This window comes from Ranitomeya imitator, chromosome 4 (genome assembly GCF_032444005.1).
Source record: "Ranitomeya imitator isolate aRanImi1 chromosome 4, aRanImi1.pri, whole genome shotgun sequence".
Taxonomy (NCBI): Eukaryota; Metazoa; Chordata; class Amphibia; order Anura; family Dendrobatidae; genus Ranitomeya; species Ranitomeya imitator.
In genome coordinates, this window is record NC_091285.1 from 581,866,750 (window position 1) to 581,880,771 (window position 14,022).

The window sequence follows — 14,022 nt, forward strand, 5'->3', positions numbered from 1 at the left end:
CAAGTGTACAGGTAACACACTGACTTACCAGTGATGTCTCTAATTGAAGATATTCATCTTCACTTTTCTTCTTCATCCAGTGCAGACCGCCATAACTTCTACCGGCCAGGACTCGTATCTGCAGAAAATAACAAAGTTATCTAGAGCACATTCCTGTTGTGAATTCTGTTGTCGAACTCCCTCCTGTGGTCGTGAATGGTACTTCGGCGAGTTCTGTCCATAGACGCCCTCTGGTGGCTGTGAGTGAAGCTGCTGCTTCTGAGGTTCCTTGCACAGGTGACGTGGTTTATCCTTTGGTTGGCTGCTCTATTTAACTCCACTCAGATCGTTACTCCATGCCAGCTGTCAATGTTCCTGCATTGGTTCAGTTCGCTCTTGGATCTTTCTGGTGACCTGTCTTCTCCAGCAGAAGCTAAGTTCCTGATAGTTATTATTTGTTCATTGTTTCCTTGTCCAGCTGGTTATCATTATTTTGTCTTGCTAGCTGGAAGCTCTGGGATGCAGAGTGGCATCTCCGCACCGTGAGTCGGTGCGGAGGTCTTTTTGCACACTCTGCGTGGTCTTTTGTAGTTTTTGTGCTGACCGCAAAGATACCTTTCCTATCCTCTGTCTGTTTAGTAAGTCTGGCCTCCCTTTGCTGAAACCTGTTTCATTTCTGCGTTTGTGACTTCATCTTTACTCACAGTCAATATATGTGGGGGGCTGCCTTTTCCTTTGGGGAATTTCTCTGAGGCAAGGTAGGCTTTATTTTCTATCTCTAGGGCTAGCTAGCTCTGAGGCTGTGAAGAGGCGTCTACGGAGAGTCAGGAACGCTCCACGGCTATTTCTAGTGTGTGTTATAGGATTAGGGGTTGCGGTCAGCAGAGCTCCCACATCCCAGAGCTTGTCCTGTGTGAGTTTAACTATCAGGTCGTGCCGGGTGCTCCTAACCACCAGGTCATAACACATTCCCCAATTTTTCCCCAACATGTCTCTATCCTGCCTCAATATATGTCCTCTCATCCTGACCCCCTTATGTCTCCAACCATCAACCATTTGAGGCGCAGACGTCGCACTTTACAGTTTTTTAATTTCCACAAAAATTTAAAATAACCAATAAATTTCGTTCAACTTCACAATTGTGTTCCACTTGTTGTTGATTCTTCACCAAACATTTACATTTGGTATCTTTATGTTTGAAGCATGATACGTGGGAAAAGGTTGAAAAGTTCCAGGGAGCCGAATACTTTCGCAAGGCACTGTATATATATATACAGTGGGGCAAAAAAGTATTTAGTCAGTCAGCAATAGTGCAAGTTCCACCACTTAAAAAGATGAGAGGCGTCTGTAATTTACATCATAGGTAGACCTCAACTATGGGAGACAAACTGAGAAATAAAAATCCAGAAAATCACATTGTCTGTTTTTTTAACAATTTATTTGCATATTATGGTGGAAAATAAGTATTTGGTCAGAAACAAACAATCAAGATTTCTGGCTCTCACAGACCTGTAACTTCTTCTTTAAGAGTCTCCTCTTTCCTCCACTCATTACCTGTAGTAATGGCACCTGTTTAAACTTGTTATCAGTATAAAAAGACACCTGTGCACACCCTCAAACAGTCTGACTCCAAACTCCACTATGGTGAAGACCAAAGAGCTGTCAAAGGACACCAGAAACAAAATTGTAGCCCTGCACCAGGCTGGGAAGACTGAATCTGCAATAGCCAACCAGCTTGGAGTGAAGAAATCAACAGTGGGAGCAATAATTAGAAAATGGAAGACATACAAGACCACTGATAATCTCCCTCGATCTGGGGCTCCACGCAAAATCCCACCCCGTGGGGTCAGAATGATCACAAGAACGGTGAGCAAAAATCCCAGAACCACGCGGGGGGACCTAGTGAATGAACTGCAGAGAGCTGGGACCAATGTAACAAGGCCTACCATAAGTAACACACTACGCCAACATGGACTCAGATCCTGCAGTGCCAGACGTGTCCCAATGCTTAAGCCAGTACATGTCCGGGCCCGTCTGAAGTTTGCTAGAGAGCATTTGGATGATCCAGAGGAGTTTTGGGAGAATGTCCTATGGTCTGATGAAACCAAACTGGAACTGTTTGGTAGAAACACAACTTGTCGTGTTTGGAGGAAAAAGAATACTGAGTTGCATCCATCAAACACCATACCTACTGTAAAGCATGGTGGTGGAAACATCATGCTTTGGGGCTGTTTCTCTGCAAAGGGGCCAGGACGACTGATCCGGGTACATAAAAGAATGAATGGGGCCATGTATCGTGAGATTTTGAATGCAAACCTCCTTCCATCAGCAAGGGCATTGAAGATGAAACGTGGCTGGGTCTTTCAACATGACAATGATCCAAAGCACACCGCCAGGGCAACGAAGGAGTGGCTTTGTAAGAAGCATTTCAAGGTCCTGGAGTGGCCTAGCCAGTCTCCAGATCTCAACCCTATAGAAAACCTTTGGAGGGAGTTGAAAGTCCGTGTTGCCAAGCGAAAAGCCAAAAACATCACTGCTCTAGAGGAGATCTGCATGGAGGAATGGGCCAACATACCAACAACAGTGTGTGGCAACCTTGTGAAGACTTACAGAAAATGTTTGACCTCTGTCATTGCCAACAAAGGATATATTACAAAGTATTGAGATGAAATTTTGTTTCTGACCAAATACTTATTTTCCACCATAATATGCAAATAAAATGTTAAAAAAACAGACAAAGTGATTTTCTGGATTTTTTTTTCTCAGTTTGTCTCTCATAGTTGAGGTCTACCTATGATGTAAATTACAGACGCCTCTCATCTTTTTAAGTGGTGGAACTTGCACTATTGCTGACTGACTAAATACTTTTTTGCCCCACTGTATATATATATATATATATATATATATATATATGTACATATATACATATATATTTATTATGTATTATATTAGAGTCTGCCTATGGGGGGTGCATTATTTTAGAGTCTGCCTATGAGGGGCTGCAAGATATTAGAGTCTGCCTATGGGGGTTGCATTATATTAGTCTGCCTATGGGGGGTTGTTTTATATTAGAGTCTGTCTCTGGGGGGCTGCAAGATATTAGAGTCTGCCTATGGGGGTTGCTTTATATTAGTCTGTCTATGAGGGGCTGCAAGATATTAGTCTGCCTATGGGGGATTGCATTATATTAGAGTCTTCCTCTGGGGGGGCTGCATTTTGAGTTTGCCTATGGGGAGCTGAATTATATTAGAGTCTGCCTATGGGGGTTGCATTATATTAAAGTCTGCCTATGGGAGCTGCAAGATATTAGAGTCTGCCTATGGGGGGTTGCATTATATTATAGTCTGCCTATGGGTGGCTGCATTATACTATATAGTATAATGGGGGGCTGCATTATAATATATAGAGTCTGCTTATGGGGGCCAGGATTATACTATAGAGCCTGCCTATGGGGGGTGCATTATACCATATAGAATCTGCTTATGGGGGTGCATTATACTATATAGAGTCTGCCTATGGTGGTGCAGTATCCTATATAGAGTCTGCGTATGGGTGGTGCATTATACTATATAGAGTCTGTCTATAGAGTGTGCATTATACTATATAAAGTCTGCCTATGGGGAGTGCATTATACTATATAGCGTCTGCCTATGGGAAGTGCATTATACTATATAGAGTTTGCTATGGGGAGTACATTATACTGTATAGTCTACCTAATGGGAGTGCATTATACAATATGGAGGCCTATGGGGAGTGCATTATACTTTTTGCATCCCCATGCGGTCAGCGGGCACGTCAAAATGCCGCATTCGCATAAAACGCATGTCCCTGTGTACCCAATGTTAAAGATAGGTACGCAGGATGACGTAGGATGCATGCGGAAGTAGCTTAAGGGAGGATGTACGGAGCCATCCGCAGACCAGCCACACGCAAGTGTGAACTTAGCCTTAGTGCGGGCGCTGACCAGGTTAATAAAGCTATTAACCTGCAGATTAAACCCGTGTCTGCAGGTTAATGGCGTTTTTTGTGTGACAGGTTTAACCCCTTAGCGACCGCCGATACGCCTTTTAACGGCGGCCGCTAAGGGTACTTAAACCACAGCGCCGTTAATTAACGGCGCTGTGGAAAAAGTCAATAGCGCCCCCAGAGGCCGATTTTCTCCGGGGTCTCGGCTGCCAAGGGTAGCCGAGACCCCAGAGAACATGATTCGGGGGGTTTTTAACCCACCCCGCATTTGCGATCGCCAGTAATTAACCGTTTACCGGCGATCGCAAAAAAAACAAAAAAAAACGCGATCTCTTTTTAATTTCTCTGTCCTCCGATGTGATCGCACATCGGAGGACAGAGAAAAGGGGTCCCAGGTGGCCCCCCAATACTCACCTAGCTCCCCCGATGCTCCTCGTGTCTCCCGGTGGGCGCCGCCATCTTCAAAATGGCGGGCGCATGCGCAGTGCGCCCGCCGGCCGGCACCGGGAGAATCTTTGGGGTCTCGGCTGCCGGGGGTAGCCGAGACCCCAAAGAGCATGATCGGGGTCGGTATTACCGACCCCTGTTTTGCGATCGCCGGTAATTAACTGTTTACCGGCGACCGCAAAAAAAAAAAAAAGATAAAGTGTAATTCTCTGTACTCTGATGTGATCGCACATCAGAGGACAGAGAAATAGGGGGATTCGGGGACCCTAGCATACTCACCTAGGTCCCTGGATCCTCTTGCTGCTCCTCCTGGCCGCCGGCAGAAGAAAATGGCGGGCGCATGCCCAGTGCGCCCGCCATCTGTCTCCATCTGCCGGCCGGCAGGAGAACAGCAGTTGGGGCTAAAATTAGGGTTAGGGTTAGGGGTAGGGTTAGGGTTAGGGGTAGGGTTAGGGGTAGGGTTAGGGTTAGGGGTAGGGTTAGGGGTAGGGGTAGGGTTAGGGGTAGGGTTAGGGGTAGGGTTAGGGGTAGGGTTAGGGGTAGGGTTAGGGCTAGGGTTAGGGCTAGGGTTGGGGCTAAATTTAGGGTTAGGGTTGGGGCTAAATTTAGGGTTAGGGTTGGGGCTAAATTTAGGGTTAGGCTTCTTTCACACTTACGTCGGTACAGGGCCGTCGCAATGCGTCGGCCCGACATACCGACGCACGTTGTGAAAATTGTGCACAACGTGGGCAGCAGCTGTAGTTTTTCAACGCATCCGCTGCCCAATCTATGTCCTGGGGAGGAGGGGGCGGAGTTACGGCCACGCATGTGCGGTCAGAAATGGCGGATGCGATGTACAAAAAAAGTTTCATTGAACGTTTTTTTGTGCCGACGCTCCACCAAAACACAACTGATCCAGTGCACGACGGACGCGACGTGTGGCCATCTGTCTTGATCCGTCGGCAATACAAGTCTATGGGCAAAAAACGCATCCTACGGGCACATTTGCAGGATCCGTTTCTTGTCCAAAACGACGGATTGCGACGGAATGCCAAACGACGCAAGTGTGAAAGTAGCCTTAGGGCTAGGGTTAGGGTTGGGGCTAAAGTTAGGGCTAGGGTTGGGGCTAAAGTTAGGGTTAGAGCTGGGATTAGGGTTTGGATTAGGGTTGGTATTAGGGTTAGGGTTGGCATTAGGGTTACGCTTGGGATTAGGGTTAGGTTTGGGATTAGGGTTAAGGTTAGGGTTGTGATTAGGGGTGTATTGGGATTAGGGTTAGATTTGAGGTTAGGGTTGAGATTAGGATTAGGGGTGTGTTGGATTTAGGGTTTTGATTAGGGTTATGGTTAGGGTTGACATTAGGGTTGTTTTGGGGTAAGGGTTGTGATTATGGTTAGGGTTAGTGATTAGGATTATGGATCAGGTTGGGATTAGGGTTAGAGGTGTGTTGGGGTTAGGGTTGGAGCTAGAATTGGGGGGTTTCCACTGTTTAGGTACATCGGGGGTCTCCAAACACGACAGCCAATTTTGCGCTCAAAAAGTCAAATGGTGCTCCCTCCCTTCTGAGCTCTGCCGTGCGCCCAAACAGTGGGTTACCCCCACATATGGGGCATCAGCGTACTCGGGATAAATTGGACAACAACTATTGCAGTCCAATTTCTCCTGTTACCCTTGTGAAAATAAAAACTTGGGGGCTACAATATCTTTTTTGTGGAAAAAAAAAATATTTTTTATTTTCACGACTCTGCATTCTAAACTTCTGTGAAGCACTTGGGCATTCAAAGTTCTCACCACACATCTAGATAAGTTCCTTGGGGGGTCTAGTTTCCAAAATGGGGTCACTTGTGGAGGGTTTCTACTGGTTAGGTACATAAGGGCCTCTGCAAACGCAACATAATACCCGCAGACCATTCTATCAAAGTCTGCATTCCAAAACGGCGCTCCTTCCTTCCGAGCTCTGCCGTGCGCCCAAACAGTGGTTTACCCCCACATATGGGGTACCAGCATACTCAGGACAAATTGGACAACAACTTTTGGGGTCCAATTTCTCTTGTTACCCTTGTGAAAATAAAAACTTGGGGGCTAAAAAATCTTTTTTGTGGAAAAAAAAAATATTTTTTATTTTCACGGCTCTGCATTATAAACTTCTGTGAAGCACTTGGGCATTCAAGGTTCTCACCACACATCTAGATAAGTTCCATGGGGGGTCTAGTTTCCAAAATGGGGTCACTTGTGGGGGATTTATACTGTTTAGGCACATCAGGGGCTCTCCAAACGCGACATGGCGTCCCATCTCAATTCCAGCCATTCTACATTGAAAAAGTAAAACGGCACTCTTTCTCTTCCAAGCTCTGCGGTGCGCCCACACAGTGGTTTACCCCCACATATTGGGTATCGACATACTCAGGAGAAATTGCACAACAACTTTAGTGGTCTAATTTCTCCTGTTACCCTTGTGAAAATAAAAATTTGTGGGCAAAAAGATCATTTTTGTAGAAAAAATGCAATTTTTTTTTCACGGCTCTACGTTATAAACTTCTGTGAAGCACATGGGGGTTCAAAGTGCTCGCCACACCTCTAGATAAGTTCCTTAAGGGGTCTAGTTTCCAAAATGGTGTCACTTGTGGGGGGTTTCCACTGTTTAGGCACATCAGGGGCTCTCCAAACGCGACATGGCGTCCAATCTCAATTCCAGCCAATTCTACATTGAAAAAGTAAAACGGCACTCCTTCTCTTCCAAGCTCTGCGGTGCGCCCAAACAGTGGTTTACCCCCACATATTGGGTATCAGCGTACTCAGGAGAAATTGCACAACAACTTTTGTGGTCTAATTTCTCCTGTTACCCTTGTGAAAATAAGAATTTGTGGGCAAAAAGATCATTTTTGTAGAAAAAAAGAGATTTTTTTTTTTCACGGCTCTACATTATAAACTTCTGTGAAGCACATGGGGGTTCAAAGTGCTCACCACACATCTAGATATGTTCCTTAAGGGGTCTAGTTTCCAAAATGGGGTCACTTGTGGGGGGTTTCCACTGTTTAGGCACATCAGAGGCTCTCCAAACGCGACATGGCGTCCAATCTCAATTCCAGCCAATTCTACATTGAAAAAGTAAAACGGCGCTCCTTCAATTCCAAGCTCTGCGGTGCGCCCAAACAGTGGTTTACCCTCACATATGGGGTATCGACGTATTCAGGAGAAATCTCACAACAACTTTTGTTGTCTAATTTCTCCTGTTACCCTTGTGAAAATAAGAATTTGTGGGCGAAAAGATCATTTTTGTGTAAACAAAAGCGATTTTTTATTTTCACGGCTCTACGTTATAAACTTCTGTGAAGCACTTGGGGGTTCAAAGTGCTCACCACACATCTAGATAAGTTCCTTAAGGGGTCTAGTTTCCAAAATGGTGTCACTTGTGGGGAGTTTCCACTGTTTAGGCACATCAGGGGCTCTCTAAACGTGACATGGCGTCCGATCTCAATTCCAGCCAATTCTGCATTGAAAAAGTCAAACGGCGCTCCTTCACTTCTAAGTTCTGCGGTGCGCCCTAACAGTGGTTTACCCCCACATATGGGGTATTGGCGTATTCAGGAGAAATTGCATAACAAAATTTATGGTTACATTTCTGTTTTTACACTTGTGAAAATAAAAAAAATGGTTCTGAATTAAGATGTTTGCAAAAAAAAGTTAAATGTTCATTTTTTCCTTCCACATTGTTTCAGTTCCTGTGAAGCACGTAAAGGGTTAATAAACTTCTTGAGGGGTGTAGTTTTTAGAATGGTGTCACACTTCATTATTTTCTATCATATAGACCCCTCAAAATGACTTCAAATGTGATGTGGTCCCTAAAAAAAAATGGTGTTGTAAAAATGAGAAATTGCTGGTCAACTTTTAACCCTTATAACTCCCTAAAAAAAAAAAATTTTGTTTCCAAAATTGTGCTGATGTAAAGTAGACATGTGGGAAATGTTATTTATTAACTATTTTTCGTGACATATCTCTCTGATTTAAGGGCATAAAAATACAAAGTTTGAAAATTGCTAAATTTTAAAAATTTTCGCCATATTTCCGTTTTTTTCATAAATAATCGCAAGTAATATCGAAGAAATGTTACCACTAACATGAAGTACAATATGTCACGAAAAAACAATCTCAGAATCAGCGGGATCCGTTGAAGCGTTCCAGAGTTATAACCTCATAAAGTGACAGTGGTCAGAATTGCAAAAATTGGCCTGGTTATTAAGTACCAAATTGGCTCTGTCACTAAGGGGTTAAGCAGCTTCATAAGGTAATCACCCAGTATGCCTTTCAATGAACAGGTATGCCTCATCAAGAATTAATTTTTGAAATCACTGACCTTCAGAAAGTGTTTACAACTCTCAGGTCTGTTTTGCAGAGGCAGTGTTCAGGAGCCTACTGTGGTGCGGTAACCCATGTTACAGCCAGGGGACGCTGTATGTGTGCTTCAGGATGCGCTTGGAGGCATAATTACGGTGATGAGACAAAGTCCGGCAGGATTGTTAATGGCCGGTATGTGTCTCAGAGGTGCTCTGCGCTGTAAGCCCAAAATGATATGGTTATGCTGGGACTTATAGTTCCACAAGAGTTTGTTGTGTTTACGTATAAGGGCGGGCTTATAGGGTTAGCTGGTGAGCTGGGCGGGACTGGCTAACCACACACACTTCCATCTAGGGGAGTGGTTACAACCATATAATGTGACTGAGGTCTGGTCACATGGTCAGAGTGTGTCGATCTGTTTGGTCCATGTGCAAGGTCCTGGACGGTCGGTGTTGGAAGCTCCTGTGAGTGGAGTCTTCCTGGAAGCACCTGAGAGACCGTGAACCTGAATGCTTAGGGTGATGGATTGTCCTGGGATGGACTGGAGTCTTGCAAGCGCCTGGTGAGACCATGGACTGATGGCCTGTGTGTTGGAAGTGCCTGTGATTGGACTTCCTGGAAGCGCATGGAGAGGCTGCATCTACAGAGCCTGAGACGGTTTCTGTGTTGGGGAAGCTACAGTTCCTACTGTGGGTCTGGAGTATCCGAGGTGCCCTGGTCACAAGGACGGTGATCCCAGTGAGGCAGCTTTTCCCTGTGAACCAGCACTGGCAGGAGCCAGTGTGTGGAGCTGGAGCTCCTGAAAGGTATCCCCAGACAAAGGGGATTGTAATATATAGCAGAGAAGTTTATCTGCTGCATGAACAGACTGGTGGTCATGATTAGTTCATGGATGTAATGAAATAGACTGTATGTCATGTGGTTTATGATGTTTAATAAACCGGAATAGTGTCACGTCGTAAGCGGCGTTAAAGGGCCAGGAGGGCGTACTGGGACCCGCACCTGTCCCTACCACCTTAATAGGGTACTGGCTTTCCCTTATCTCGGGGGTACCTATGATGGTTAGGAGGCCCGAGCCGCCAGCGTCTCCCTGTCTCCTGTACAGGCCCTATAAGTGGCCCCCTCTCCCCCCCAGGGAGGAGGACTGCACCAGTGCATAAACACAACAATAAACAGGGTATACAGACAAGGTAACTGAAAGTCTCAAACTCAACAAATGCTCACACAACCACAGAGGGTACACATAGAAGGGAAGAGAAGGAGAAAACTAGGAAGGAAAACAGGTTTAACAAGCAACCAAAACAACAGTCACCAATCTCTGTAATAAACCTCCAAGTTCCAAATATCACTTTCCTTCAACCTCCAAGCCAGGCAGCAGAACTGATCACTGACACTAGCTGTAGACAAGGCTGGGTCTATATAGAGGAATAATAATAAGGTTAACTCCTGCACTGCTGGCACAAAGCAGCCAGGTCAAAATACAGGAGAAGAGCTTCTGTTCACTGTGTGTGAACGAGGCCCAGATTGCTGCGGTTCCCTGGAACCTCTCTGTCGCGGTAGCCCCGTGACAAATAGACTGTTTAACTAGAGAAATCGTGCCTGAGTGCTTAAATCCTGTGCCAAGCGAGTGTTCCCCAACCCACATTACATAGAAATCATGAGCCCCCATAGCAGAAATTCTAATTGGCCTTTCTTCCAAAATGAAAACGTAATATTTTGTCAGAAGCGGATATCTCACAACTTTGCAGCCCTTGCATAGTAATTTTCCTGCTATAGAAGCCCCTAGATTGCCCTTTAATAGCTACCATGATGCCAACAATAGTGTCCCCCGAAGCAGAGTGTGATACCCCCACAGTGAATTCTTCCACAGTACCCTCCACACACACATGGTATGATGACCCTACTGTACTCCCCTTCAACCCTCCCCTGGCAAAGTATGATGCCCTAACTGTGATCGACACACAGCCCTCCATACATTATAATGGGCCTCAATACAGTATAATGGTCTCCACACCCTTCCATTCAGCATGATGGCCCCAACACAACAATCCACACTGTATAATGACCCCCCTAGGCCTCCAAACTGTATAATGGCCCTCACCCAGCCCGCTGAACAGCATACTGGCCCCCACACAGCCCTCCAAACAGAATAATGGCCCCCACATAGCTCTCCAAACAGTATAATGCCCCCCCACATAGATATGCAAACAGTGTAATGTCACCCCATGTATTTCTGAAAACAGTATAATGGCCTCCCTACATAGACCTGCAAAAAGTCCTGTCCCTTCGTGTCAGTAACAGTTCTGCCTGAGGATCCTGAACCTAGTAGTCTGAATGGAGTCCGAGTCCGTGCCCATGTCATTAACCGTTCTGGCAGATGAATCAGAGCTTAGTAGTCTGAATGGAGCCCTATTCCTCTCTGTGTCTCAGTAACTGACCCCTGAGGTCAGCAGCTACAGTACCGGGGACTGCATAGAAGTGGTACCTGGTAGCTAGTGAACACAGTATCGGGAACTGCATAGAAGTGGTATCTGGTAGCTAGTAAACACTTGGTAGCTGCTTAGCTAGGCCCCTCCTAGGTAAGCCTGGCCCCGTGGCACAGTAGGTTCACGAAACCATGTGCGCAAACCTGTGTTTGTAACAGTTTCCTCGGCCATGGGCACTGCTGATCCCCAGTAAACTCTGCGCTCTGAGCTGTGTCAGCAGCTGAGCTACCAGCAAGAAAGTCATGAAAGAATGTTTTTATCTGCTGACACTAGATGCCCAATTGGAAGTCCTGATGTCAGTTGCGCCAGCCTAAGTTGCAGAACCTACGGCTGTGCTTATTTATACACTGAAAGAGAACACCTCATATACAGATCAAAAACATCCAAGATAAAGAGGGGAAATAGAATCCTCCACATATGCATATCAAGCAATTAAGGAACAGTTGGAGGTGAGATTTCCAATATAAATATCATTTATTAGTTAAAATAACAATACAAAAATCATTAAATACAATAATCCACATGAAAGAGAGTACATGTCAGACGGAAACAAACCATCTGTAAAATGGTGTCAGCAAAGAAAGAGACATAACGGGAACAGAACACCAGGGCAGGGATAGACCTGAGAGATGGCACAGGATACTATATATGTATATAACAGCGCTCCACTATTAGTGCCCAAGCAAATGGGTGGCACAAAAAGCGCCTATCAGCCCAAGCTACCGCTGTTAGTATTGCACTGAATCCATAAGCCAGTATAACCAAGAGAATATAAATAACGGCCTTAGAGCATCGAATAGTATATATTACCTGCGGTCATATTTGCCCAAGTGTCCGACCCGCACTAAATCACCTCGACGCACGTTTCACCACGCCTGTGGCTTCGTCAGGAGGTCATGAAAGAATGTTTTTATCTGCTGACATTAGATGCCCAATTGGAAGTCCTGATGTCAGTTGCGCCAGCCTAAGTTGCAGAACCTATGGCTGTGCTTATTTAACCTGAAACTTATGTATCTGGAGTAGAACCTGTCCTGTCTGATTCGCATTGGTACTATGGGGAACTGAAGCAGTGCCATGGGTTCCCCGAGCTGTGCATGCGGCACTGTGAAGTTTTCAGTCAGCAATTTTCCTCCGATTGTACCATGGGTGGGATTCCTGATGTCCTACTTAGCAGGAGATACCCTTTCATGGCTAAACCCCCTGTGGGAAAGAGGGGCACTGTCACGCTCACGCCCTGACTGGTGGGTGTGAGCTCGGGGGGGGGGGGGGGGTTTGTGGCCCTACTGTGCCACAAACCAGACTACCCTGGAAGGGGCGTGACTATGACAGCTGCCTTGGTCTTCACTGGAGCCTCTGATGGTGAGGTAAGGCTTGTGCAGCAGGCAGCTGCTAAGTGCTACTTCAGGGTGGTGTCTGGCTGTGGCTGCTGATCCCACTTGGAGAACAGGAACACTAGGACAGGTGTGGGCATCAGGCAGGACTGGCAGAAGAGCACGGCTGAAGCTCAGATGAGTAGGCTGGCACAGCTGAGACACAGGGCTGGCAGAGACACAGGGCTGGCAGGTACGGCAGAGACACAGGGCTGGCAGGTACGGCAGAAACACAGGGCTGGAAGGTATGGCAGAGACACAGGGCTGGCAGTGTCCATGTCAGTAACCATTCTGCCAGAGGATCCAGAACTTAGTCTGAACGGAGCTCTAGTCCTATCCGTTTCTGCGATCCTGACTCCTGGGTTCAGCAGCTGCAGTACTAGGGACTGTGAGGAGTGGTACCTGGTGGCTACCTTCAGCCAAGCCTGACTACACCATCAGGAGCTCCAGTGAACGCACTGAGCTACACCCCTTCTAGGTAAGGCTATACCCATGGCACAGTGGGTTTGTGAAACCATGTGCGCCACCAGCGTGCGTAACACCCACTTAGCCCTCCAAATGGTATAATGGTCCTCACATAGCCCTCCATATAGTATAATGGCCCTCACGTAGCCCTCAAAATAGTATATACTCCTCCATACAGTATTATGGGCCCCACATATTCCTCCACACTGGTATAATGGTATATTTTTCTATACAGTATAATGGGCCCCAGATAGTCCTCCATTTTATTTCGAACTCCATATAGTGCCCCATACATTATTAAGGATCCCATGTAGTCTTCCAAAAAGTATAATGGGCCCCATATTAAAAATAAAAAAATAAATACTCACCTCTCCCAGTTTCCCCAATGCTCTGGTCTCTGCAGCGCGTCTTCTAACCCTCTGCACTGTTTGGCACAAAGAGCTGCTGTAGTGACGCCATCACACCCTCTGCGCAGAGACATCACAGAGCTCAGACACAAAGGCGGAATGATGGACGGGGGAGGGTCAATTGATGGCTCCCTCTCCCATCATTGTTTTCAATTATATCAGCATCCAGGAGTAGGATGCCACTACAGTTTAAAGTATGAATCTGGCACTGGGCCCCCCCCCCCCCCCGACTCACGGAACGCATGAGTTCGTCTTCAGAGATTGCTGTTTGGAAGTTTGTTTGGTGTCTTCCTTTACTTTATCTCCCTTTTGGTTTGGATAATCCTTCCTTTCCTTTATACCTTTCTGTAGTCTGGGTGCGCATTGATTTATTGCTGTTTCTTTAAGGGTATGTGCACACGTTCAGGTTTCTTTGCGTTTTTTTTCGCATTTTATCGCGATAAAAACACGTTAAAAACTCATTAAAACGCATACATTATGCATTCTATTATTTAGAATGCATTTTGCAATTTTTGTGCACATGATGCGTTTTTTTCCGTGAAAAAAACGCATTGCGGTAAAAAAAGCAGCATGTTCATTAATTTTGCA